Below are 26,257 nucleotides of genomic sequence, written 5' to 3' on the forward strand. Positions count from 1 at the left end.
AGAGGTTTGAGCACATAATCCAGGCTGACACTCCAGTCGGAGGTGCCGTCTTTTGGATGAGACATTAAACCGATTTCACATCAACCCTCTCAGATGGACATAAAAGATCCCACGGTAATATTTTAAAGAATAGCAGGGGAGTTCTCCTGGCCATGGCCAGTATTTACTCCTCAGCCAACACCACAAGAAAACAGATTATCTGGTCATTATCACATTGCTGTTTGTGGGAGCTTGCTGTGCACAAATTGGCTGCTGCATTTCCTACATTACAACAGTGACTATACTTCAAAATTACATCATTGGTCGTATAACGTTTTGGAGCATTTTGAGGTCATGAAAGGTGCTATAGAAATGCAAGTCTTTCTTTCTCCTGAAGGTACTGACTCTTGCTGTTGTGCAGCCTCTTGGGTTCCAGCTACCACCTGGTACCTCTTCTTTTTGTCATGTGTGAGCCCAGGTAATGTGTGCCAGCAGGCTAGCTGTCCTTGTAGTGTTGGCTTCGCACCGAAACCCGTTTCACTCCTCGCCCTCTATACATGCATATGCACCTTCCAGCCGGAGAAACAGGGCTGGATTTTCGGCCCCTGTTAGCGCTCCAGAGGGGCGGCAATGGCAGCGGTAAGCACTTCCGGGTGGGAGGCCAGCTTCCACCGCCCCACCAGGACATTCAGTGCCGGTTTTGAGGGGGTGGGGGGGTTATTACTGCCCGGAAGAGGCAAGCCGGTGTGCAACGACCCTGGTTGCAACACCGGCTCGATTTTTGGCTGCCGTCCGATCCACAGCGCTCCGTAGCGCGCCGTGCTGGGACCACCTGTGACAGCTGTAGCGGCTGCAGTGAGATAAGTAATACCGACCTCGGGTAAGTGTGGTTGTTTTTTTCAGTTTATTTTTTTGGCGATTTATGTTGTGGTGGCGTGAGTTATTTATTGGGAATGTTTTTGGTGGATTTTGTTAAGGATTTTTTTCCCCCCAGGCCTCTCTCAGAGCGCTCCGAGGCCAGCTGTTTAGCTCGCGGTTTTCAGTTGCTCAGACGGCCTAGTGCCCTGACAGAGGTGTACCTCCCTTCGCGCTCCGCCCCACACTCAGGGCCCAGCTGCTGAATTTTGCTGAGTGAGGCGCAAACTGTCCCCAGGTGCAAGCTTTACCGCCCCGCCGCCATTACCGCCATGAAATGAGCAAAGCCGAACATCCAACTCAATGTAACACGGAATCTCAAGTATTCTGCTCCGTAATCTAGGGACGTTGAGGCCTATTGTAAAGCTTCCATCATCACCCTAATTCAGCACAGATTGGGTTTCAAGCCTGGATCATTCCTGTCCTTGATGGTTAAGATCATAATGGCACTCAGAACAACCTGGCGTCAACTAAAGAGGCCCAGAAAGGTCAGGGGTTTGTATGTATGTTTTAGTTTCCCTGTGGGCCAGGAGGAACAGAAGCTCCCCACAAGGAAGCCTGGGGCCTAGGGTTACCAACTCTGGTTGGACATATTCCTGGAGATGTCATCACATGATTTCTTGCCTCCAACCGTCCTGCCATTGGTCACCCAACACGCCCAAACTGCCTTCCCACATCAGTCGTAAATCATGACCTGATTGAATATTGTTTGACAGTCAGTCAAACTGCCGTTTTTAACCTGTTAAGTCTTGAATAAAGAACCTGACTAGATACTGTAAGCTCAAAGTAAAGTGTGACCTTAGTCTTTTATTACAGGTCTCCAGAGTGCCTCTCCAACCTGTGAGGCCTCCTTATGTACAGGTGCTCCCAAGGGATTGTGGGATCCCTTGGGACTCCAAGGGATGAGCCCTCTGGTGGTTAAACAAGATATTTACAGGTTTACATATATAACAACACTCCCCCCCCACCCAAAGTCAATAGTGTAACTATTTATAATGTGAGTCGATCTGGGGCCTTCCTTTCCCTGGTTGATCATCTCGGTGCAAATGCTGGTTTTGATGAGTCATTTGTTGGGCCCTTGCAGGGCTGCTGCGCAGCTGGCCTTGCAGGGCTACTGGGTGTGGTAAGTCCTGTTGGGCTGCTGCAAGTGATGGGTTCTGCTTCGTGGTCAACCGCTGGGTCGGTTGCCACTTGTGTGTATGTTGTGGGGGTCGAAAAAGGTGGAGTCTACTGTGAGTTGTTCTGGATAGTCCGTAAATCTGAGTTTGGTTTGGTCCAAGTGTTTTCTGCAGGTGAGTCCATTTGAAAGATTGACCAGAAACACCCTACTTCCCTCTTTGGCCACGACCCTGCCGGGAAGCCACTTGGGACCTTGTCCATAGTTCAACAAATACAGGATCATTAATCTCGATTTCACGTGACACATTTGCGTGATCATGATATGTATTCTGTTGAAGCCGCCTTCTCTCTACCTGTTTGTGTAAATCAGGGTGGACTAACGAGAGCCTTGTCTTAAGTGCCCTTTTCATGAGCAGTTCAGCGGGGGGAACCCCAGTGAGCGAGTGGGGTCTTGTGCGGTAAATAAGCAGGACTCGGGATCGGCGAGTCTGCAGTGCGCCTTCAGTTACCCTCTTTAAGCTCTGCTTGGTTGTTCGCACTGCTCACTCTACCATTGGACGCTGGTTTAAACGGGGCAGATGTGACATGTTTGATCCCATTGCGGGTCATGAACTTCTTGAACTCGGCACTGGTGAAGCATGGCCCATTGTCACTCACAAGGACGTCAGGCAGGCCGTGCATGGCAAACATGGCCCGCAGGCTTTCAATGCTTGCAGCGGACGTGCTTGCTGACATTATCTCACATTCAATCCATCTACAACCACAAGGAATATTTTTCCCAAAAATGGGCCTGCATAGTCGACATGAACCCTAGACCACGGTTTGGAGGGCCAGGACCATAAACTTAGTGACGCCTCCCTGGATGCATTGCTTAACTGTGAACATGTGTTACATTTGTGCACACAGGACTATAAGTCTGCATCGATACCGGGCCACCACACGTGGGATCTGGCTATCGCTTTCATCATTACAATGCCTGGGTGGGTACTGTGGAGGTCACTAATGAAAGCGTCCCTGCCCTTTTTTGGCACCACTACCCGATTACCCCATAGGAGGCAGTCTGCCTGTATAGACATTTCATCTCTGCGCCGCTGGTACGGCTTTATTTCTTCCTGCATCTCTAACGGGACACTAGACTAACTCCCGTAGAGCAAACAGTATTTTACTAAGGACAGTAAGGGGTCCTGGCTCGTCCAGGTTCTAATCTGTTGGGCAGTAACAGGTGATTTCTCACTCTCGAATGCTTCCATTACCATAACTAAATCTGCAGGCTGTGCTATCTCCACTCCTGTGGTGGGCAATGGCAGCCTACTGAGAGCATCGGCACCGTTTTCTGTGCCTGGCCTGTGGCGGATGGCATAGTTGTATGTGGACAACGTGAGCGCCCATCTCTGAATGCGAGTCGATGCATTTGTATTTATCCCCTTACTTTCCGAAAAGAGGGATATAAGTGGCTTATGGTCGGTTTCCAATTCAAATTTGAGCCCAAACAGATATTGATGCATTTTATTTACCCCATAAACACACGCTAATGCTTCTTTTTCGATCGTGCTGTAGGCCTTCTGGATGCATAAGCAACCGGTTGCAATTTCCAAGATTCATTAGCTTGTTGCAATATACACCCAACACCGTATGACGACGCATCACATGCTAGTACCAAACGCTTACATGGATCGTACAACACAAGCAATTTGTTTGAGCATAACAGTTTCCTACCTTTCTCAAAGGCATTTTCTTGGCTTTTACCCCATACCCATTCATCTCCTTTACGCAGTAAAGAGTGCAGTGGTTCTAACAGTGTGCTAAGACCCGGTAAGAAGTTACCAAAGTAGTTCAGGAGTCCTTGAAATGACCGCAGCTCCGTCACGTTCTGTGGTCTTTGTCATGTAAGTAACCTTCATGTAACAATACTGCAATACTGTATATACTTGAAAAATGCACACATTGACCACAGGGGGTGAACTTGTGGGAGACACTCCTCACCTGGTCATCCAGGTATATAAAGGGAGGTCCCACGCAGGGTCTTTACTTCTTGGTCCTGTGAATAAAGGTGCAGGTCACAGAGTGACCTTGTCCACAGAATGTGCCTCGTGTGGATTTGTAGTATTTGTTGTGTATTGTTCTGGTACATTAAAGTGATGTTGTGTATTGCTCCGGTACATTAAATGTGTGGTGTGTGCTTAGTCCTTGTTACAGGTACTACCAGGGTTTCCCACCGCAGCGCCCTCTGTGGTGTGGCATAGTACTTACATTACATTTAAGGTACTGGGACGATACACACATCATTACATAACAAAATGTATGATAAGTACAATGGTGCACCACAGAGGGCGCTGTGGTGGGAGACCTGAAAGTGAAAGTACCTGCACGAAGCAGTATAAAAGGCTGCCCACCACTCCTATGGGGCACTCTGGAGCTGTTCAATAAAGGACTAAGGTCACAACAGTTAGATCAACACCAGACCGTGTGGAGTCAGTGATTTGTGTGCTAGATACACCACATTGGCGACAAGGAAGCGGACGAACTCCACGCAACCATGGCTACTCTGGGCTCGCTAAAGGATTTTACCGTGGGCAATGATTGAGAGGCCTTTACGGAAAGGCTCGAGTACTACTTCACAGCAAACGATCTGACGGAGGACACGGACACAATGAGAGATAAGCGTAAGGCAATATTGCTCTCCAGTTGTGGAGATGAGGTTTACTGTCTCGTCAGGGATTTGCTGGCACCCGGGAGCGTCAGGGACAAGTCATACGAGGAGCTGACTGAACTCATTCGTGACCAGTTGAAACCGAAGGAGAGCATCCTCACGGCCAGATACAAATTTTACCATCACTACAGACCTGAGGGCCAGGATGTCACCAAATACGCTGCGGACCTCAGGAGACTCACGGCGCCGTGTGATTTTGGGGCACACCTTGACGAGGCGTTACGGGACGTTTTTGTTATGGGGATTGGCCATGAGGGCCTTCTTCACAAGCTGCTAGTCGCGAAACCCACAGTCACCCTGACAAAGGCCATCACCATCAGCCGGGCACATATGACCTCGACGTGCAGCGACAAGCAAATGATCCACACAGTCTCGAACCCGGCAGGCACTGTCCATAGGATAGTGCCCACCATGGACAAAACTGCAGAACGTGGCTCTGCCCGGGGCAGAGAGCACAGACCTCGGGGTCCTGGAACTCAGAGTCCGCTGAGGGGGGCCCATCAAGCAGCACCATGCTGGCGTTGTGGAGGAAGCTATGGGGCTCACCGGTGCAGGTTTACGGAGTACACGTGCAATACCTGCCACACGAAAGGCCACCTTCAGCGTATGTGTAAAAGAAATCGGACTCACCATGTGGCTGAGGAGATGGGGGATGATCCACTGTTCAGCGAGGAGCAGGCAGAAGAAGATGAGGTGTTGGGACTGTACACGTGTACCGATGATTTGGCCCCAGTGATAATGGAAGTAAAAATTGACGGAGTCCCAGTGAGTATGGTAGTGGATACGGGATCAGGTCCGTCGTTGATGAGTCAGAGAACTTTTGATAAACTGTGGGGTAACCCGGCTGCACGACCCAAGCTGGTCCCGGTCACGGCGAAGCTGCGTACTTACACCAAGGAACTGATACCTGTTCTCGGCAGAGCGGATGTACAGGTATCTCACGGGGGCGAGACGCACGGTTTACCTTTATGGGTCATTGCAGACGATGGGCCGATGCTCCTCGGCAGAAGATGGGAAAGGTCCGTGGGAGCTGGGAAGACTTCTTCACTCCCCCACAGAATGCTGCTCCCCGGGTTTCCAAAGAGCGTCGCCAACCGAGCTGGAGCTGCAGCAGCAGCCCAGAACTCCTGGCTCCAAGCAATCCTGCAGCCTCAGCCTCCACACAAGGCTACAGGTGCGGGCCCATTGCTGGGGTGCGGTCCATCGGCGGCCGGGGGACCCATGCAGCGAAACAAGTGGGCAGCGGCAGCGGCCGCGATGGTGGCGGCCACGGAGGCAGCGGGAGAGGCGGCCACGGCGGGAGCTGTAATGAAACGCCGCGCCGAGTTTGAGAGCATCAGCATCGAGTAAGTCCAGCATCAGCGCCAGAGGAAGAGGATCGTGGACAAATGTCTGAAACCTTTCCCCAAAATTCCATCTCCCCACCCTCTGTGTTTCCCTTTCCCTCCTTCTTCCGTGTTCCTTCTTCTTCTTTCTAGGCCAGCTGAACACAAGACGGCGGCACCCAACGGAAGCCTCGTGGGAGCCACAAGATGGCGTCTTGAAAGGGAAATGCTCCCGGGCGTCTTAAAAGGGCCTCACACTACTGCGGTCCCCACATAAAGACTTTTGGACTTTTGTAAGGCTAGAGCGAGTTGAAGTGTGCCATGTGAATGTAGAATGATGGATTTATGACAAGAAATAATATTTTAATGCTGAGTGGTTACTGTGTTTAAAATAATGGACATGAATTGCAAATTACGACAAGAGTTAATATTTCAATGCTAAATGGTCACTGTGTTTAAATTCAGGGACATGGATCCGTGACCAACATTACCAATGGACTCATGCGTTTTTCGATTCAGGGGATTCTAGCAACGGCTTTTTGAACTGGGGGGGTGGGGGGCGGCAGTGATGATGTGTATTGCTCTGGTACATTAAATGTATGATAAATACAATGGTGCACCACAGAGGGCGCTGTACTGGGAGACCTGAAAGTACCTGCACAAGGCAGTATAAAAGGCTGCCCACCACACCTGTGGGGCACTCTGGAGCTGTTCAATAAAGGACTAAGGTCACAGCAGTTAGATCAACACCAGACCGAGTAGAGTCAGTGATTTGTGTGCTACATACATCACAGTATTGTGTAAGGACTTTACAGTGGCGACGAGAAACGGGAATCAACGACCCACGAGAATGGCCACTGGTAGCACAGAGGAACAGTACTCTGTTGGTGGGGACTGGGATGATTTCATTGAGAGGCTTCAGCAGAGCTTTGTCACGAAGGACTGGCTGGGAGATGCAGCGGCCGACAAGCGAAGGGCTCATCTACTGACCAGCTGTGGATCTAAGACTTACGATCTCATGAAAGACCTGCTAGCACCCGAGAGGCCGGCGGACAAAACCTTTCAAGAGCTCAGCAAGCTAATCAGTGAGCACCTCAAACTGGCGAGCAGCGTACACATGGCCTGACACAGATTTTATACCCACCGACGTCAGGAAGGACAGAGCATACCAGGCTTCGTTGCGGACCTCCAGTGCTTGGCCAGCCTCTGTAAGTTCACAGACGCCTGCAGGGGGGAGATGCTAAGGGATTTCTTTATTGAGGGCATCGGTCATGCCAGGATTTTCAGAAAGTTAATCGAGACCAAGGATTTGACCTTGGAAGCGGCAGCGTTGCTGGCTCAGACTTTTATGGTGGGGGAGGAGGAAACCAAGATAATATACGCGCGCAACTCTGACTCCAACGTGGCGATGGATCAGGGGGTCAATATCATAAATGCGACTCAGAGCCCAGCAGGCAGGCAAGGGCAGTTCGACACATCCCAGACAGCAATAGACCCCACAACAAGTTTTCAACACAGACAATGGCAGGCTGAACAGACATTTACACCATCACAGTGGACAATGCGGTCTGGGATGGGGCCATTGACACCCATTAACAGGGTGCTCAAGAGCAGTCAAAGGGACAATCAGCGAGGAATGCCTGGTAACAGCTCTTTTGTTCACAACAATGAGAATCTCAGTTCATGCTGGAGGTGTGGGGGAAGACATGCTGCCAGGACTTGCAGGTTTCAACAGTTTGTCTGCAGAAATTGTAACCTCACTGGCCATTTAGCTAGAATGTGCAGGAAGCCTGCAACAAGGCTAATTTACGAGGCGGATGGACCAGAAGAGGGGTCTGCGAGGCAGGATGATGCGTGGGGCAAATCAATGGATGTTGAAGTTCAGCGGGTTCATGTGGCAAACATTCACAGCTCATATACCAAAACGCCACCAATGATAATGAAGGTTCTATTAAACAGCATGGAACTGGACATGGGGGCCAGCCAGTCACTCATGAGCATTCAACAATTCGAAAAGTTATGGCCACTCAAAGCCAGCAGACCCAAACTAGAACGCATTGAGACTCAATTACGGACGTACACCAAAGAAATCATTCCAGTGCTGGGCAATGCAACATTAGCTGTCACACACAATGGATCAGTGAACCGGCTGCCACTCTGGATTGTCCCTGGCAATGGTCCCGCACTATTGGGGAGGAACTGGTTAGCTGAGATGAACTGGAAATGGTGGGATGTGCACGCAATGTCATCCGTGGAGCGAAGTTCATGCTCACAGGTCCTACAGCAACTTGAGTCGCTATTCCAACCTGGCATCGGGACGTTCAAAGGTACCAAAGTATTGATTCACATCATCCCGGACGCCAGACCAGTGCATCACAAAGCCAGAGCTGTGCCGAATGTGATGCAGGAGAAAATTGAAAGCGAATTGGACCGTTTGATGAGAGAGGGCATCATCTCGCCAGTTGAATTCAGCGACTGGGCGAGCCCCATCGTTCCCGTCCTAAAAGCGGATGGCTCGGTCAGGATCTGTGGCGACTCCAAGGCCACTATCAACCGGGTGTCCCTACAAGACCAATACCCGCTCCCGAGAGCGGAGGATCTTTTCGCCACGCTGGCAGGCGGCAAGCTGTTCACCAAGTTGGACCTCACTTCAGCCTATATGACCCAAGAACTGGCCGACGAATCCAAACTACTGATCACAATCACCACGCACAAGGGACTGTTTGATTACAACTTGGCATTCAATCAGCGGCCGCGATCTTTCAAAGAAACATGGAAAGCCTGCTCAAATCCATTCCTGGAACAATCGTATTCCAGGATGATATCCTCATCACGGATCGGGACACCGAGGAACACCTCCACAACCTGGAAGAGGTGCTTCGCCGACTGGACCGGGTAGGTCCGCGACTCAAGAAACCTAAGTGTGTGTTTTTGGCTCCCGAAGTCGAGCTTCTGGGCAGGAGGGTTGCTGCAGATGGGATTCGGCCCACCGAATCCAAAACAGAGGCAATTCAACGAGCGCCCATGCCCTGCAACACATCGGAGTTGCGTTCATTTCTGGGACTCTTGAACTATTTCGGGAACTTTCTGCCGAACTTAAGCACATTGTTGGAGTCGCTACACGTGCTCCTGTGTAAGGGTTGCGATTGGTTTTGGGGGGACTGTCAAGAACGGGCTTTCAATCGGGCGCATAACTTACTCTGTTCAAATAGGTTATTGACCCTGTACAACCCCTGTAAGAAATTGGTTCTGACATGTGATGCATTGTCCTCTGGGGTTGGGTGCGTGTTGCAGCAGTACAATGCTGAGGGGCAACTCCAACCTGTGGCTTATGCCTCCAGGTCGCTCTCTCAAGCAGAACGTGGATATGGGATGGTTGAGAAGGAAGTACTCGCATCTGTCTATGGGGTGAAAAAGATGCACCAGTACCTTTTTGGCAGGAGGTTCGAATTAGAAACGGACCACAAGCCGTTAACTTCCCTGTTGTCAGATAGCAAGGCTGTCAATGCCAATGCGTCAGCTCGCATACACCATCCGGCCCGACCGGGCACTGAAAATTGCGCTGAGATATTCAGCAGGCCTCCACTGGCCACCACCGAGGGGGCAGCGGAGCAAAGCGCTGAGATGGTCATGGCCGTTGATGCCTTTGACAGCGCAGGCTCCCCCATCACAGCCCGCCAGATCAAAATCTGGACCAACAGAGATCCCCTCCTATCTTTGATTAAGAAATGTGTCCTGACTGGGGATTGGGCGCCCGCACACGGAGCATGCCCTGAGGAGGTCAGACCGTTTCACAGGCGGATGGATGAGCTCTCCATCCAAGCCGACTGCCTACTATGGGGCAGCCGGGTAGTCATGCCCCAGAGTGGCAGGGAAGCTGTCATCAGGGAACTCCACAGCGAGCATCCAGGCATCGTGCTGATGAAGGCCATTGCCCGGTCACACGTTTGGTGGCCAGGAATTGAATCAGACCTGGAACACTGTGTTCGCAGGTGCACGACGTGTGCTCAGTTGGGAAATGCCCTCAGGGAGGCCCCGCTCAGCCCGTGGTCCTGGCCCATCAGGTCATGGTCACGGATTCACGTAGACTACGCAGGTCCGTTCATGGAGAAAATTTTTCTCATCGTGGTTGATGCGTACTTGAAATGGATCGAATGCATCATTTTGAATTCATGCACGACATCCACCACTGTGGAGAGTCTACGTGCAGTCTTTGCGACCCACGGTTTGCCGGACATCCTTGTTAGCGATAATGGCCCATGTTTCACTAGCTACGAATTCCGGGAGTTCATGTTGGTTAATAGCATCAACCATGTCAGAACAGCACCGTTGAAGTCGGTCTCCAATGGCCGGTCAGAACGTGCGGTCCAAATCATATAACAAGGCATGCTCAGGATTCAAGGTCCCTCCCTTCAATGCCGCCTATCGCGCCTCCTGCTGGCCTATAGGTCCCGACCGCACTCGCACTGTGATCCCAATAAGACGTTGGGGGGGAGGTGATGTCATGTATGTAACCTTCATGTAACAACAGTGCAATTCTGTATATACTTGAGAAATGCACACATTGACCACAGGGGGTGAACTTGTGGGAGACACTCCTCACCTGGTCATCCAGGTATATAAAGGGAGGTCCCACGCAGGGTCTTCACTTCTTGGTCCTGTGAATAAAGGTGCAGGTCACAGAGTGACCTTGTCCATAGAATGTGCCTCATGTGGATTTGTGGTATTGTGTAAGGACTTTACAGTCTTGGTGCATTCTTGATTACCTCCGTCTTCGAATTGGTGGGCCTGATGCCGTCCACCATGATTCTTCTCCCCAGGAACTCCACTTCAGGCGCCAGAAAACACACTTGGAGCATTTTAACCTGAGCCCCACACGATTAAGCCGACTAAGAATCTCCTCCAGGTTCTGCAGGTGCTCGACAGTGTCCCGACCTGTAACCAAGATGTCGTCCTGGAAGACCATGGTGCTCGGGACCGACTTCAGCAAGCTTTCCATATTCCTCTGGAATATCGTCGTGGCTGATCGAATCACAAAAGGGCATCTGTTGTAAATGAAGAGACCTTTGTGTGTGTTGATGCAGGTGAGGCCCTTCAATGATTCCTCCAGCCACTGCGTCATGTAGGCCTAGGTCAAGTCCAGCTTCGTGAACGTTTTTCCTCGCGCCAGTGTCATCTGCTTTTGGGAGCAGATATTGATCCTGCAGGAAGAAATGATTGATAGTTACTTTGTAATCACCACAGATTCTGACAATGCCGTCTTCCTTGAGGACTGGAACAATCGGACTGGCCCACTCATTGAATTCGATCGGCGAAATGATGCCCTCTCGTTGCAGCCGGTCCAGCTCGATCTCCACCCTCTCTCTCACCATGTATATTACTGCTCTCGCATTGTGATGGATGGGTCGCGCCCCCGGAATCAAGTGGATCTGCACTTTTGCTCCTTGGAACTTCCCAATGACCGATTCAAACAGCGAGGGGAACTTGTTTAGGACCTGGGCACATGAAGTGTCATCGACGGACAAGAGCGCTCGGATGTCGTCCCAGTTCCAGCGTATCTTTCCCAGCCAGCTCCTGCCGAACAGCGTGGGGACATCATCTGGTCTCACCCAAAGTAGAAAATTGTGCCATCGTAGGAGACCTTTATGGTAACACTGCCGATTATGGGAATCAGTTCCTTTGTATACATTCTCAGTTTAGTACGAATGGGAGTTAGGACTGGCCTTGAGGCCTTGCTGTACCACAATTTATCGAAAGTCTTTTTGCTCATTATGGACTGGCTCGCGCCCGTGTCCAGCTCCATTCATATCGGGAGTCTATTTAATTCAACCTTCAGCATTATAGGGGGACACTTTGTGGTAAATGTGTGCACCCTATGTATCTCTGCCTCCTCAGTCTGAGGCTCTGGTTCGTCGTGATCCGCTGTGGATCTGTCCTCCTCTGCAACATGGTGGTTTGCAGGATTAGCAGGGTTTCCAGCTCGCCTGCACATATGTTGGAGGTGTCCCATTGTTCCTCAGCCCTTGCAAACGTATCCTTTGAAGCGGCATGAATGGAAACGATGATCACCTCCGCAGTGCCAACAAGGTGTTAACTGCCTTGCATTCACCACCCTTGATGATGGACTCTGAGACATCTGCGGATGTGCAGCTGCAGGCATGTGAGTCCTGCCCTGTACGTTATGATTCAAAAACAACATTACTTTGTTCACAGTACTTGCAGCAGCACTTGTGTGCTGAGAGATTTGTTTGGTATTGTCACTGGTGGCGATGAATGCCTGGGCTATCGCTATGGCTTTACTCAAGGTTGGGGTTTCTACAGTCAAAAGTTTGCGAAGTATTACTTCATGGCCAAGTACCAAAGAAGTCCCTGAGCATGTACTCCAAGTCTCCTTCAAATTCGCAATGTCCTGCAAGGCATCTTAGCTCGGCGACATAGCTCGCCACTTCCTGGCCTTCAGACCTCTTGTACGTGTAGAACCGGTACCTCGTCATCAGAACGTTTTCCTTTGGGTTGAGATGCTCCCGGACCAGTGTGCACAAATCATCGTACGACTTCTCTGTGGGTTTCGCTGGAGCGAGCAGGTTTTTCATGAGGCCATATGTTGGTGTCCCGCAAACGGTGAGGAGGATCGCCGTTTGTTTGGCAGCGTTTGCTTCTCCTTCCAGCTCGTTGGCCACAAAGTATTGGTCGAGTCGCTCCACGAAGGTTTCCCAATCATCTCCCACCGACAATTTCTCCAGGATGCCCACGGTTCTCTGTATTGTTGCGGTGGGATTCGTCATCTGTATCTCATCGCTGGTTGTTAAGTCTTGAATAAAGAATCTGACCAGATACTGTAAGCTCAAAGTAATGTGTGATCGAAGTCCTTTATTACAGGTCTCCAGAGTGCCGCTCGAGCCTGTGAGGCCCCCTTATGTACAGGTGCTCCCAAGGGATTGTGGGATCCCTTGGGACTCCAGGGGATGAGCCCTCTGGTGGTTAAACAAGTTATTTACAGGTTTACATATATAACATTACCCATCTCAGATACTTTTTTATAACTAATAACCAAAGTATTCAAAGATTTTTTGAAAAGACACCTGTGAATTCCCTCCCAGGGATTTGCTCGCAGTAGTGTCTGGGAAATTAGTCATTAATTCCTGGAGACTCCAGGGCAATCCAGGAGGGTTGGTGACCCGTACACGGCCTTCCCTTCCCTCTGCCTCCCTCAACCATCATCATCATCATCATAGGCAGTCCCTCGAAATCGAGGAAGAATCGCTTCCACTCTAAAAGTGAGCTCTCAGGTGACTGATAATACGGAAATTACAGTCTCTGTCACAGACAGGACAGACAGTCGTTGAGGGAAGGGGTGGGTGGGACTGGTTTGTCGCACGCTCCTTCCGCTTGATTTCTGCATGCTCTCTGCGACGAGACTCGAGGTGCACTTTCTCCACTTAGGGCGGTCTTTGGCCAGTGACTTCCAGGTGTCGATGGGGATGTTGCATTTTATCAAGGAGGCTTTGAGGGTGTCCTTGAAATGTTTCCTCTGCCCACCTGGGGCTCATTTGCCTTGTAGGAGTTCTGAGTAAAGCGCTTCTTTGGGAATCTTGTGTCAGGCATGCGAACAATGTGACCCGCCGAATGGAGCTGATCGAGTGTGGTCAGTGTTTCGATGCTGGGGATGTAGGCCTGATCGAGGACGCTAATGTTGGTGCATCTGTCCTCCCAAGGGATTTGCAGGATCTTGCGGAGACATCATTGGTGGTATTTCTCCAGCGACTTGAGGTGTCTACTGTACATGGTCCATGTCTCTGAGCCATACAGGAGGGCGGGTATCACTACAGCCCTGTCAACCATGAGCTTGGTGGCAGATTTGAGGGCCTGATCTTTGAACACTCTCTGCCTCAGGCAGTTGAAGGCCCTGACCACAATGCCCTCCTGATGCTTCCCCGTCCCCCAACCACTTACCCGAGTGCCAGGGACTGTTCCTTCAGGGCCTTCTTCCACCCGAAATCCCACTCCTGCCCACTGGCCAGCTACTGTTTCCTGCCCAGGTTCGGGCGGGTGATCAACATGTGTAGATGAGGCCCGGGGGTTAAAATCACCCGGGCCTCACACTGCGGAGGGCCGGACAGGTTGCCGTCTGCCTCATCCTCCACTCACACGGCCCCCAGGCCCGGGAATTAAACTTGGGACGGTCGGTGGGTGTGGGAACTGGTTTCTCAGAGTCCCCCTGGAGGTGAAATCGAGGATTGGCGAATCACATGGGTATCCTTGCTCTGAGGCGAAAGCAGTCCCTTTGAAGATGTGACCTTAGCAAAACACACCTCACAGCAAACCACGCATGAATGGGCTCGGAAGCAAGATCACCAATTTTAATGATTCTCAACATTCAATAACAATTGGGAACACAAGTCCATCGGGATGATGGAAATACTATCAGGAGATGGACTCCCCCTTCCAAGAAGCTACGATTTGACTAAAGTATGACTGCAGGCAATTGGATCTTCAACCCAGTCTTCAATTGGCCGGGAGTCTCCAGGAATCGAAAATGATCTCCTGGACACTGGACGAGCAAAACCAAGAGAAAAATAATAAGGGCATTAAAAAAATTATTCTGTTTTTTTCCCCAATTTTATTTGAATACTTTTTATTTATTAGTTATTGATGATTGGGGGGAAAAAAGACTGGGCAGAGTGTTTAGATGCCTGAGGACATGTGATGGAACCTCCAGGAATATGTCTGATCAAAGTTGGCAACCCTAGTTACCAAATATTGGCCAGGACAAAGGGGATAACTCCCCTGCTCTTCATCGAAATTGATGTGCTAGATCCCATGGCACTATTTTGAAGAAGAGCAGGGGAGTTCTCCCCTGTGCCCTGCCCAATATTTATCTCACAACTAACATCATTAAAACAGATTATCTGGTCATTATCACATTGCTGTTTGTGGGAGCTTGCTGTGCGTCAACTGGCTGCCGTGTTTCTCACATTACAACAGTGACTACACTTCAAAAGTACTTCATTGGCCATAAAAGCGTTTTGGGACATCCTGAGGTTGTGAAAGGCGCTATATAAATGCAGGTTCTTTCTTTTTTCGTATCACCATCCTCGGTAGCCTTAATAGTGTTCCGAAGAAGTTTTGACTTTGAGCTTATCGAAGGATCAAAGACTCTGGTAGGCTTTCAAAGTGCTCTGAGCAATTACGTTCCACAATGAGATCCCGCAGGGCCTCCTACCCAGCCAAAGTATTTCGGAAAATCGGGAGCAGCGACCCTTGGATTTTCCATTCCATACCGGCTGCATGCAAGGCTCCGCCAGTGGAATTGGGTGGTGTAAAATCTCACTCGTGAAACATTCTTGGCCATTGAAAGCCCGTGAAGATTGGCGGGGAGGGAGTGGGGGGCAGGGAGGAGTGAGGGGGAGGTGGGGTGGGGGAGGGGAGAGTGGGGAGGGTAAGTGGGGTGGGTTGGGGGGAGGGGAGAGAGAGTGGGGGGGGGCAGGGAGAGGGGGGAGAGAGTGGGGGGGCAGGGAGAGGGGGCAGGGAGGTGGGGTGGGAGAGGGCTGGGGGCAGAGGTGGGGATAGGTGAGTGCGGGGGATGAGTGGGGGGGACGGGGAGGAGGGGGAGAGAGTGGGGGGGGGCGGGGAGAGAGTGGGGGAGTGGGGGGCGGGGAGAGGGGGAAGTGGGGCGGATAGGGAGGAGGGGGGAGAGAGTGGGGGGGTGGGGGGGGCAGGAGGGAGTGGGGCGGGTGGGGTCAGGGAGTGGGGGGGGGTGAGGAGAGGGGAGGAGTGGGGCGGGCGGGAGGAGGGGAAGAGAGTGGGTGGCGGGGCGCAGGGAGTGAGGAGGGATGGTGGCGGGTCAGTTTAGGCTCGTCAGCTCTTGTCGGACGTATTCCTGCAGCTTTCATCACATGACCTCCAGCAGCCAAGCGCCTCAGCTGGTCAAACATCTCCGATATCTACCCCGTTGATTTTTCTCCCGACTTTGCATCCAGCAGATTTATCTTCAATCCCTGGAGAATCCTGTGGGGTGGCAAACCCTAGCTCAGCTGCCTGCCTTTTTCAAAAGTTATGTGTGGCCAAAACCACGTGGATTGTTCAGTGGAGTTGAAAAGCAACGTTGTACGTTAAATACGATTTAAACTTGTCCTGGGACTGATTGCTCTCAGCTTGTTGGATGCAGCTTTAGCATTGGGAAACCCACCGGCACCACCTAGTGGTCGATGGACTGAAAGGCAAGTACAATGTAATAATTGCCAGTTTCGAAATAGGCATTACCAAAGTATCACTTAAAATGACAAAGTGTGACAGTGTTGTGACTAAAATCCTAACAAAGCAAGTTTGTCAACCGAATGTGTGTGCCGTGCAAGACTTTTAATATATTGTACAGATTGAAATGTAATTGTTACTTTCAAGACAGATTGAAAAATCTGCCTTTACAGGGTTCAAGTCTTCATTATAAAGAACCAGGTCTGTATTACAAAGGACAACATGACAAGATCAGTGAGCACAGGGGTGATGGATGAACAGGACTTGATGTGAGTTAGGATACGGGCAACAGAGTTTTAGATGAGCTCAAGTTTATGTAGAGTGCAAGATGGGAGGCCAGCCAGGCTACAACTGTACAGGGTATTGGTGAGGCCACAGCTGGAGTACTGCATACAGTTTTGGTCTCCATATTTGATATACTTGCTTTGGAGGCAGTTCAGAGAAGGTTCACTAGGTTGATTCTGGAGATGAGAGGATTGACTTATGAGGATAGGTTGTGTCATCATCATAGGCAGTCCCTTGAAACGAGGATGACTTGCTTCCACGCCAAAAAGGGATGAGTTCACAGGTGTTTCAATGAAGGACCTAATATTCCAAGTCCTGAACTACATCCTGAAGGGTGGAAGAAGCCTGTGCGTGGATGGGAGTTATTTTCTGATTGCTGATCACAGCTGGAATTAAGTCTGCTTTTTCATGAATCATTAAAGGGATAGGCAATTGTAACCATTACAAAGATTTAACGGGATAGTTTGATGTGAGTTAATAATTAAGAGATTATTGTGGATTGCTTGTATTTTTCTGATTATATTAAGTAAAAGATTGAACCATTGGATTGGGGTAACGTCCAATTGGAACAGTTGATAATTCAGAGATTATTGTGCATTTAACGCTATTGGGTATTGTACAGGGACGTGTTTGGGGCCCAGGAGAGGTGAGAGTTCAGGGCCAGAAGAGGCAAGAGTCCAGGGGCAACATGGGCCAGCCCACACTGCAATATGTGTGCGCACTAGATCCGTGCAGCAGAGCAGGTCTCCAGTCGTCTTGGTTAACCCTTGCCACTGGACTAAGACCTCGCTCTGTCAAACCCGTGTGGTGGCTGGTGTGCAACGGTCACCCCACATTAAAAAAAAACAAATAGGGCCTATGCACTTTGGAGTTCAGAAGAATGAGAGTTGATCTTATTGAAACTTATAAGTTAATGAGGGGGCTCGACAAGGTGGATGCAGAGAGGATAATTTCACTCATTGGGGAAACTAAAACTAGGGGACTTGGGGCTAGAACCTCCACTTTTTTTGCATGCTTAACGCCCACTTAACGCCCATTTTACCGCTGAAATGACGTATAACACCCAGATATCACCCATTTTGGCACAAAATGGAAACTGACGGGCTTTTTTAGGAGACTTATCACCGAGCGTTATTTTCCCCATGTGCTTAACGGCGAGAAAAAATAGTACCGCCCGCCCACTTTTTTTGGGTGGAATCAGCAGAATGGGCGATTTCAACGGCCATATTATCACCCAGCGTTACTTTCCACACGGAATTAACGCTGAGATTCAATAATAATGCCCGGCGACTGTTTTTTTGTCATAAAGAACATATTTTCCCAAACTAGCGGCCATGGAGATCACTCACCGTCAATTTCACCACCTCGCACACATATCGGCCAGAATATCGCCCGCTCAAAAAACCTAAAGTGGAACTAACCGGGACAGATTCCAGTGATGTGGCTGTTAAATCCCACTCTTACATGAGGAGCTGATATCAGAAAGATTTGCCTGAAAGAGTGCTGATGTGAGTGACAACGCTGACACACTGCTGTGTGTGTGCAGCTCAGACATCAATGGTGCCCATCATCTTGGTGCTAGTTAAAGTTTACGTTGATTGATGTAAAGTTGTATTTAACTCTTTCACAGTAAGGAATCACCAGTGTGTAACGGTCCAGCTATCTGAGACAATACGCAACAAGGTTATGTTCAATAACAAAAGTTTAATACCAACATTGGTCTGAAATCATAAGTAACACAGTCAATAACACCCAACCCCCACCCACATCCCACTTTTTCCACCATTGACATAAATCACATGTTCAACATGTCCAGTAACACAGAATATAAAGGCAAAGCAGGAGCGTGGTCCCCAGCCCCCATACATTGCAACAAATTGCATACACCCAGATGGAGATATAACACGGCCATCACCTACGGACATGCACCTCACTTTCCTTCCCCCCTCTCTTTCTTCTCCCTACCTCTATCCCTTCTCCTCCTCGTTCCATGGCGCCTGGCCGAGGAGCTCCTCAGGCAGTGCCTCATTGGGGGGAATGAAGGCAGATGCATTGGTTGGATGGGTACGGGAATGGGGGGTGCTGAGGGGGCAACATTCTCTGATGCAGAAGCAGGATCTTGGTCTTTGCTCTCATCTGTCGTTCGCAGTGGTGGTGCGGAACCTAGGGGTGGAGTGCCGCACTCTGGGACCACTGGGAGGGCTGTGGCAGCAGTGTTCCTGGCTATCGCACCCAGGGACTCTGCCATGCACGGAATGTACTGGGTCATGGTGGCCAGGTGTCAGGATATGCCCCCCAAAGCTTTGATGACCTGGTCACCTGGACAACTGGATCATCTCTCCGCTATCATGTCGCGCCCGTGGAACAGATCTGCCACGTCCATGAGACCACCACAGGGTCGGCGCCATCCTGAGGACAAATGGGGTGCCCTGTGGAGAGGTGCTTGGGGTGGGAATGACCGGAGGACTAATTAATGGCCTTCGGTGGAATGGGTTCTGGAGCGTGGCGATGCAGGTTCTTCGAAGTCCGCGCTCTCATCCGTCGAGAACAGACCCAGTGGATTGACGGGCGACAATCGGAGCTCCTCAGCACCAGATGTAGTAGGATCATCTGCCCCGCGCCCCTACCTTCTGGCCTCTGTGGCCTTTCCTGGTTGAGCTGCAAGACACAAATGAGGTTGTTAGCGGAGAAGGGGGGGCTAGGGTGACAAGGTGAGTCCAGCGCTACACACAGCATATGCACGACAAAAGCACCACCACTCTCAAAATCATTGCAGACATCACATTTCATGACCATCAACACATTGCGGATTGCAATGATTTTCATTAGGATAGCATTATTTCTATGACACTTTTAGAAATCATCTATCATATATGATTGGTCGGACATGAGTGTCATCTATTGACTTTACATCATGTAATGGTGTTAGCTTTACTCACGTGGCATCACTTCAGGGTCTGCAGATGCATCCGTGGCTCTCCGGGGGTGCTTCCCCACAAGTGCGAGCACCCGCTCCTCCATCTCAGTGATGTCGCTGGGGACTGCTGGCCCCCCACCTGTTCACCTCTGCACGGACCTCATTGTCGATAGCTTCTTCTGTAAAAGGTGACAGGACGACATGGCATGAGATCATTACGTGATATCATAGCTAGGTACTGTCACAGAGACCGATACAACACATAACCGACAGATGTAATCACGATTATTATGATTATTATCATTCTTTATCTAAAGACGTTCACTGTGACAGCAGGCTTTGAGTAAAACATTCCCGGTAAAAGTGGAAGACCTCACATCTGCTGATAGTCACTCATGACTATTACAAATCAAAATATATATAAATACATAAGTACATGTAAATAAATATAATACTTACTCTTGCAGATCCCACAAGGTCGTTCCATCGTTTGCGGCATTGGTTTCCCTCACGCACCTCGTTGGTCGCCGACGAGACCACCTCTGCTATCTCGGTCCATATCCTCTGGTAGGCCCACGCCCTCCCTGTGTCAAATCACCCCAGCGTAACTCGATCTCCTGCAGGACGGAGGCATTTGCCTTGTCCGAGAACCTCCTGGCTCTTTTGCGGCCTCCAATGTGCTCCTCTCCCACCTCACTGCTCTCTCCAGCGTCAGTCTCCACAGCATGCTGATGCTGCCTCCTCCTCCTCTCTCCATTATAAGGCAAATTTGGTCAAATATGTGGCTGTTAACAGCTACTTTTTGTTTGCCTACTTGCTGTGAAGCTCTAAAGTCTCCCTCCTTCGTCTCAAAGCAGCCACACCACACCCAGCCACGCCTTCAGTCCCTCTGAGCTCCCTCTCTCTCTGTCTCCTCTTCTGCGCATATCATGGTGACCCTTGACCTCCTGAATCACGGGAATCAAGCGTTGCCATGCCGTTGCTAAGGACGGCCCCCCTTTTTAAGGCAGAAAAATTTAACGCTACTGTCCATTTGATATTGCTGACGGTAACGGCCATTTTCAAACATGTAAACTAGGTGCTTTGAAAATGGGTGAGAAGCCGGCGATCTGAAAACCCTTTTTTACTGCCCACGCTGAAAATAATGCCCATTTTTGGGCGATAAGTTCAAAAGTGGAGGTTCTAGCCCATAGTCTTAGAATAAGGGCCGCCCATTTAAAACTGAGATGAGGAGAAATTTCTTCTCTCAGAGGGTTGTAAATCTATGGAATTCTCTGCCCCAGAGAGCTGTGGAGGCTGGGTCATTGAATAAATTTAAGGCAGAGATAGACAGATTTTTGAGCGATAAGGGAGTAAAGGGTTATGGGGAGCAGGCAGGGAAGTGGAGCTGAGTCCATGATCAGATCAGCCATGATCTTATTAAATGGCGGAGCAGGCTTGAGGGGCCAAATGGCCTTCTCCTGCTCCTATTTCTTTTGTTCTTATGAGTGCGTTGGAGTAGTCAAGTCTAGAGGTAACAAGGCATGGATGAGGATTTTAGCAGCAAGTGAGCTGAGGCAGGGGTGGAGTCGGGCGATGTTACAGAAGTGGAAGTAAGCGGTCTTGGTTATGTGGTCGAAAGCTGATTTCAGGGTCCAATGTGACACCAAGGTTGTGAATGGTCTGGTTCAGCCTCAGACAATTGCCAGGGAGAGGGATGGAGTCGGTGGCTAGAGAACGCAGTTTGTGGCTGGGACCAAAGGCAATAGCTTTGGCCTTCCCAATATTTAGGTGGAGGAAATTTCTGCTCTACCAATACTGCAGATCGGTCAAGCAGTCAGACAATTTAGTGGCGGGGTCGAGAGAGGTGGTGGTGAGGTAGAGCTGGGTGTCATCAATGTACATGTGGAAACTGGCGTCGTGTTTTCGGATGATGTCGCCGAGATGCAGCATGTAGATGAGAAATAGGAGGGTCGCAGGATAGATTCTTGGGGGATACCAGAGGTAACGATGTGGGAACAGGAAGAGAAACCGTTGCAGGTGATTCTCAGGCTACGATTAGATCGATAAGAATGGAACCAGGCGAGTGCAGTCCCACCCAGCTGGACGATGGAGGAGAGGCGTTGGAGGAGGATGGAGTGGCCGACCGTGTCAAAGGCTGCAGACAGGTCGAGAATGATAAAGAAGCATAGTTTACCACAGTCATCGTCACATAGGATGTTGTTTGTGAGTTTGCAAAGAGCTATTTCAGTGCTGCGATGGGGCGGAAACCTGATTGGAGGGATTCAAACATGGACTTGGCGGTGCCCCTAAGTTCTAGAATTCCCTCCCTAAACCTTTCTGTCTCCCCGCCTCTCTCTCCTCCTTTGTGATTCTCCTTAAAACCTACCTCTTGTCCAAGCTTTGGACTCCTGGCTGGATGGCGGCTCGGTGTCAAATTTTGTCTGATTACACTCCTGTGAAGCGCCTTGGGTCATTTTACTACGTTAAAACGCTATATAAATGCAAACTGCTGTTGTTGTCTGGAGTGCGAGACTCCCTCTGCTGTTACAAATGAAATACTCTTGCTGTGATGGTTCAAGTCAATATTCCACCCCTACCCAATCTGGACGGCACAGAGCAAACACTGTCTTCAGAAGGAGCACTCTATTGTCACTGTGTTACACAGCTGCCCCCTGCCGTTACTCACATATACTACTGCCTGGGAAGCCACATTTACTAAGTTGGACAAACGACTTGCACTCGTAATGCTTTATGCTAGCTCTCAAGCCACTTTGCGCGGAATTAATTATTTTGACGTGCAGTAACTCTGTGTTTGTCAGTAAACACATCCATTTTGCGCACAGCACGACGCCACAAGCAGCAGTGAGATTAATGCGTGAGAGATGCGGCGAATGTTTGGGGCAGAGGTGCGGTGAGAGATCGTGGCAGAGATGCGACGAATGCTTGTGGCGGAGGAGAGGCGAGAGATCGTGGTGGAGATGCGGTGAGAGATCATGGCGGAGGTGCGGCAAATGAGAGTGCGGGGCCCAGCAGAGCCGAGGGCTCATGGGCATCACGGGCCAGCTCACACTGCGATATGTGTGCGCACTAGGTCCGTGCAGCAGAGCAGGTCTCCAGTCGTCTTGGTTAATCCTTGTCACTGGACCAAGACCTAGCTCTGTCAAGCCCGTGTGGTGGCTGGTGTGCAACATTCACCACATGTTAAAAAATCCACGCACTGCATCTTCCACCCTTTCAAATGGAGTTCAGGACTGGAATATCGGGTCCTTCATTGAAACATCGTGAACTCATCCCCTTTTGATGTGGAAGCAAGTCATCCTCGTTCGAGGGACCGCCTAAGATGAAGGATGCGTGTATGTTTTCAGTGAAGGCATTATTGCAGTGACAATTCCCTACTCTTCAACGCATAATTCCATGGGATCTTTAGCCACCACTTGCAGACAGGACCTTAGTGTAACACCTCAGCTGAAGATCAGTACTATTGACAGTGTGGCACTCCCTCAGTACCGCACTGCTGTGTCAGTCTCGATTATGGGCTCAAATCCTGGAATGGATCATACCCATAACCTGCTGAGTGCGGCACGAGTGCGACCAACTGAGCCAAACAGACACGTTCCTATCTATTGCACCAAGACTAAGTTTTCGTCAACCATGATCTAAGTGAATGGTGGAACAGGTCCGAGGGGCTGAATGGCCTCCTCCTGTTCCTATATTCCACTCAAAATATTCAAATAAAGCAGAGCAGCAATCAACAAAGACAAGAGAATACAGAACTATTTAGCCAAAAACAGGAGAATACAAATCATAGGCATCATCAATATAAGGTAGTGACCAAGAAATCAAATAGTGAATCCGTTACCCAGAGAGTGGTGAGAATGTGGAACTTGCTACCACAGGGAGTGGTTGAAGCAAATAGTATGGATGTATATAAGGGGAGGCTGGACAAGCATATGAGGGAGAAGGGAATAGAGGGTTGTGCTAATAGAGTTAGATGAGGAAAGACGGGAAGAAGCTCGAGTGGAGCATAAATGCTGGCTTGGACTGGTTGGGCCGAATGGCCTGTTTCTGTGCCGTATATCCTGTGTAGTCCTGTGTAAATCCTGATTCAACTGCCCTGATCGGACCACAGCTCTATCACAGCGTACAGTTCTGCTTGTTGAGACACAAGGGAGACATTCAAACACTGGAGAAAAGTCATCAAGGCTGACTCCTCACATCAGGGGTTATAAGGAAGAACTGGAGAAACTTGGGCTCTTCAGCCTGGGAAGGAGTCACCTGAGAAGTGATCTTATAGAGGTAGACAAGATTATAAGAAGTGGTATGGAAAACGTACATCCAGAATATTAATTTAGATTAAACTTTGAGAGTAGAACACGGGGTCATAGGTTTCAAGTCGCAACAGCCAAATTTCGGACTGATATCAGGAGGCACTTCTCCACACACAGTTAATGATCAACACAGATAGAGAAATGGAGGTGCATACCTTGGATCCATTGAAGAACCAATTGGTGCTATAATGAGGAAACAATGAGGGTCTTTCTGTATGGATGAAACATGAAACCAGGTGTATATGTGGTAAGTGTCGAATGCTTGGGAGGACCGATGGTTCCAAAGCTCACCACCACTGGGGTTTCCCTCACCACCACTACCACAATAACAACAATTTGTATTTATATAGTGCCTTTAACGTAGTAAAGACACTTCACGGGAGTGTTGTCAAATGAAGTTTGGTACCGAGCCACATAAGGAGATGCTTGGCCAAAGAGGTAGGTTTTAAGGAACGTCTTAAAGGAGGAAAGAGAGGGAGAAAGGGGGAGAGGTTTAGGGAAGGAATTCCAGAGCTTGGGGCAGAAGCAGCTGAAGGCACGGCCACCAATGGTGGAGCGATTAAAATTGGGGATCAAGAGGCGAGAATTGGAGGAGCGCAGAGATCTCAGCGGTTTGTAGAGCTGCTGGAGAGTACAGAGATAGGAAGGGGCAAGGCCATGGAGGGATTTGAAAACACGGATGAGAATTTTAAACATGTAAGAGTCTGTTGTGGACTAATTGATGGAGATTGAATGCAATGATTAGACAACAACACCATTATCATTGCATGATGTGACTACCAGGATAAGAGTAGGTGAAGTAGAAGGACTTTGGTCTTACCCTATGTTCCTATAGTGAGCTGAGATGGGCCAAATGGCCTCATATATCCATGATTGTCTTGTGATTTTTCAATCAAGCTCTCCTAAGTCTGGTACGTCAAAGGTTAAAACCTTTCTCTACACTGGCCCATCCAGCACCTCCTGATCAGGTGCAGCTTGGGTTAAATACAGAGTAAAGCTTCTTCGGCACTACCCCATTCACAGTAATGCCAACCCCACCATCTCATAAATCATGAGACAAAGGAATTGCCCTTAACACCAGAAATCAGCAGCCACGCTGCGGAGTGCAACGGCCGCAGACTTTTCATGCAATGGCTGCCATTATCAAAATTCCGCTCCCGTGTTATCCCGGCGATGACCCTCTCCTCCCCCCACACCCTCTCCCCCCCCCCCCCCCCCCGCACCGCTCCACTGCTGCTGATCCGTGTTAAGTGCGTCATCACATCGCGCACCGCCAATCTATCTCCCACCGACAGTGAAATTCAGCCGTGAAAACCTTCGGCCCGCCCGGCGGTGCCAAAACCTGTTTCTTCCCGGTGGTCCAGTGAGGCTGTGGCCTTCTGCAATGGCGGTGCGGCTTCCCTTAAAGGGGAGGATGCACTGCCACCATGTTTTTGTTTGTCGGCCGACTGCTATGTCGGCCCGACAATTATGCCCCTGGGTTAGGCCGGGCCGCTAACAGGCAACCCGGCAGCTCCCTCTTGGGTGCCAGGCCGCTGGCCCAGCCGAAATCCTCCCTGGTGGCCCAGTGGACCAAAGTTTAAAAATCGCGGAGGCTCTCACCTTTAAGTGAAGGGCAGAGCTGTGGTGACGCGGCGCCGTGATGATGTCATCGCGCAGCGGTCACTCTGCACCGCCCCCAACTTCCGCTTCTAGTAGTGTCACTGCAGCGTATCCGCTTCCATTAAGAGCGACTTCCAGATCCCAATTTTTTAAAAAACAACAAAGAGCGGAATTTCTATCAAGAGGCGACCTCAACCACCACAGCGGTAAAAACACTAGAAACGGGTTGCGTGCACCCCACTCTTTTGCGCAGGGCAATTGCAACCTCAAACTCTTAAAATTCCTGAGATTTGGTAATAAATCATCAGTTGCTATTTTTTGGTTTATAAACCTCATGAGTGGCTTTATTTAATCTCGAACACGTCACAGCTCTTTACAAAAATTATATTACTGCATCTGAAAATGCTTCATAAAAAACTTGTTGAAATCCTACCCATTATCACCACCCTTCACGTGGTGCCCAGGCATTGCAATCGCTGCAGTTGCCAACAAAAGGTAATTTTTTGGGGGGGGAAGAAAATCCCAAACACCTTCTCATGGAGACAGGAGCCGCAATCACCCCCAGTGAACATTGATGTGATTGTTGGTGTGAAATCGAGATGAGAGAGAGAGAGACTGAGAGGTAGTGAGAAAAAGACTGCGAGAGATAGGGGACAGGATGCCTGTTGAATACCTCACTGCACAACACGTCCCTGCTCTCCCCGGAGTGGAATTGAGCTCGGTGGCTCCTGTTGGGAACACTGGCACCATTTCAGGTGTAGCCCTCCTCCACCCACCTACTCACTGCACGGCTGATGAGTGTTTCAAGGGTTTTTTTCCTTCCCCTCTGCTGCTTACCGGC

General features: G+C 49.9%; 1 protein-coding gene across 2 annotated transcripts in view; it reads left to right on the top strand.

Moving 5' to 3' along the window:
• The first annotated feature begins 742 nt into the window (after positions 1–742).
• The window catches only part of tsen54 (TSEN54 tRNA splicing endonuclease subunit), a 103,674-nt gene continuing 78,159 nt past the window's right edge, over positions 743–26,257 (top strand). The window contains exon 1 of one of the 2 annotated variants that reach the window (XM_070857498.1): positions 743–859. The gene's annotated coding sequence lies outside the window, so the exon portion shown is untranslated. Of the gene's footprint in view, positions 860–16,190; positions 16,269–26,257 lie in introns of those variants that run through there. The other variant, XM_070857499.1, reaches the window with a different exon arrangement.

The sequence above is a fragment of the Pristiophorus japonicus genome, chromosome 16 (assembly GCF_044704955.1).
Source record: "Pristiophorus japonicus isolate sPriJap1 chromosome 16, sPriJap1.hap1, whole genome shotgun sequence".
In the NCBI taxonomy this organism is placed as follows: Eukaryota; Metazoa; Chordata; class Chondrichthyes; family Pristiophoridae; genus Pristiophorus; species Pristiophorus japonicus.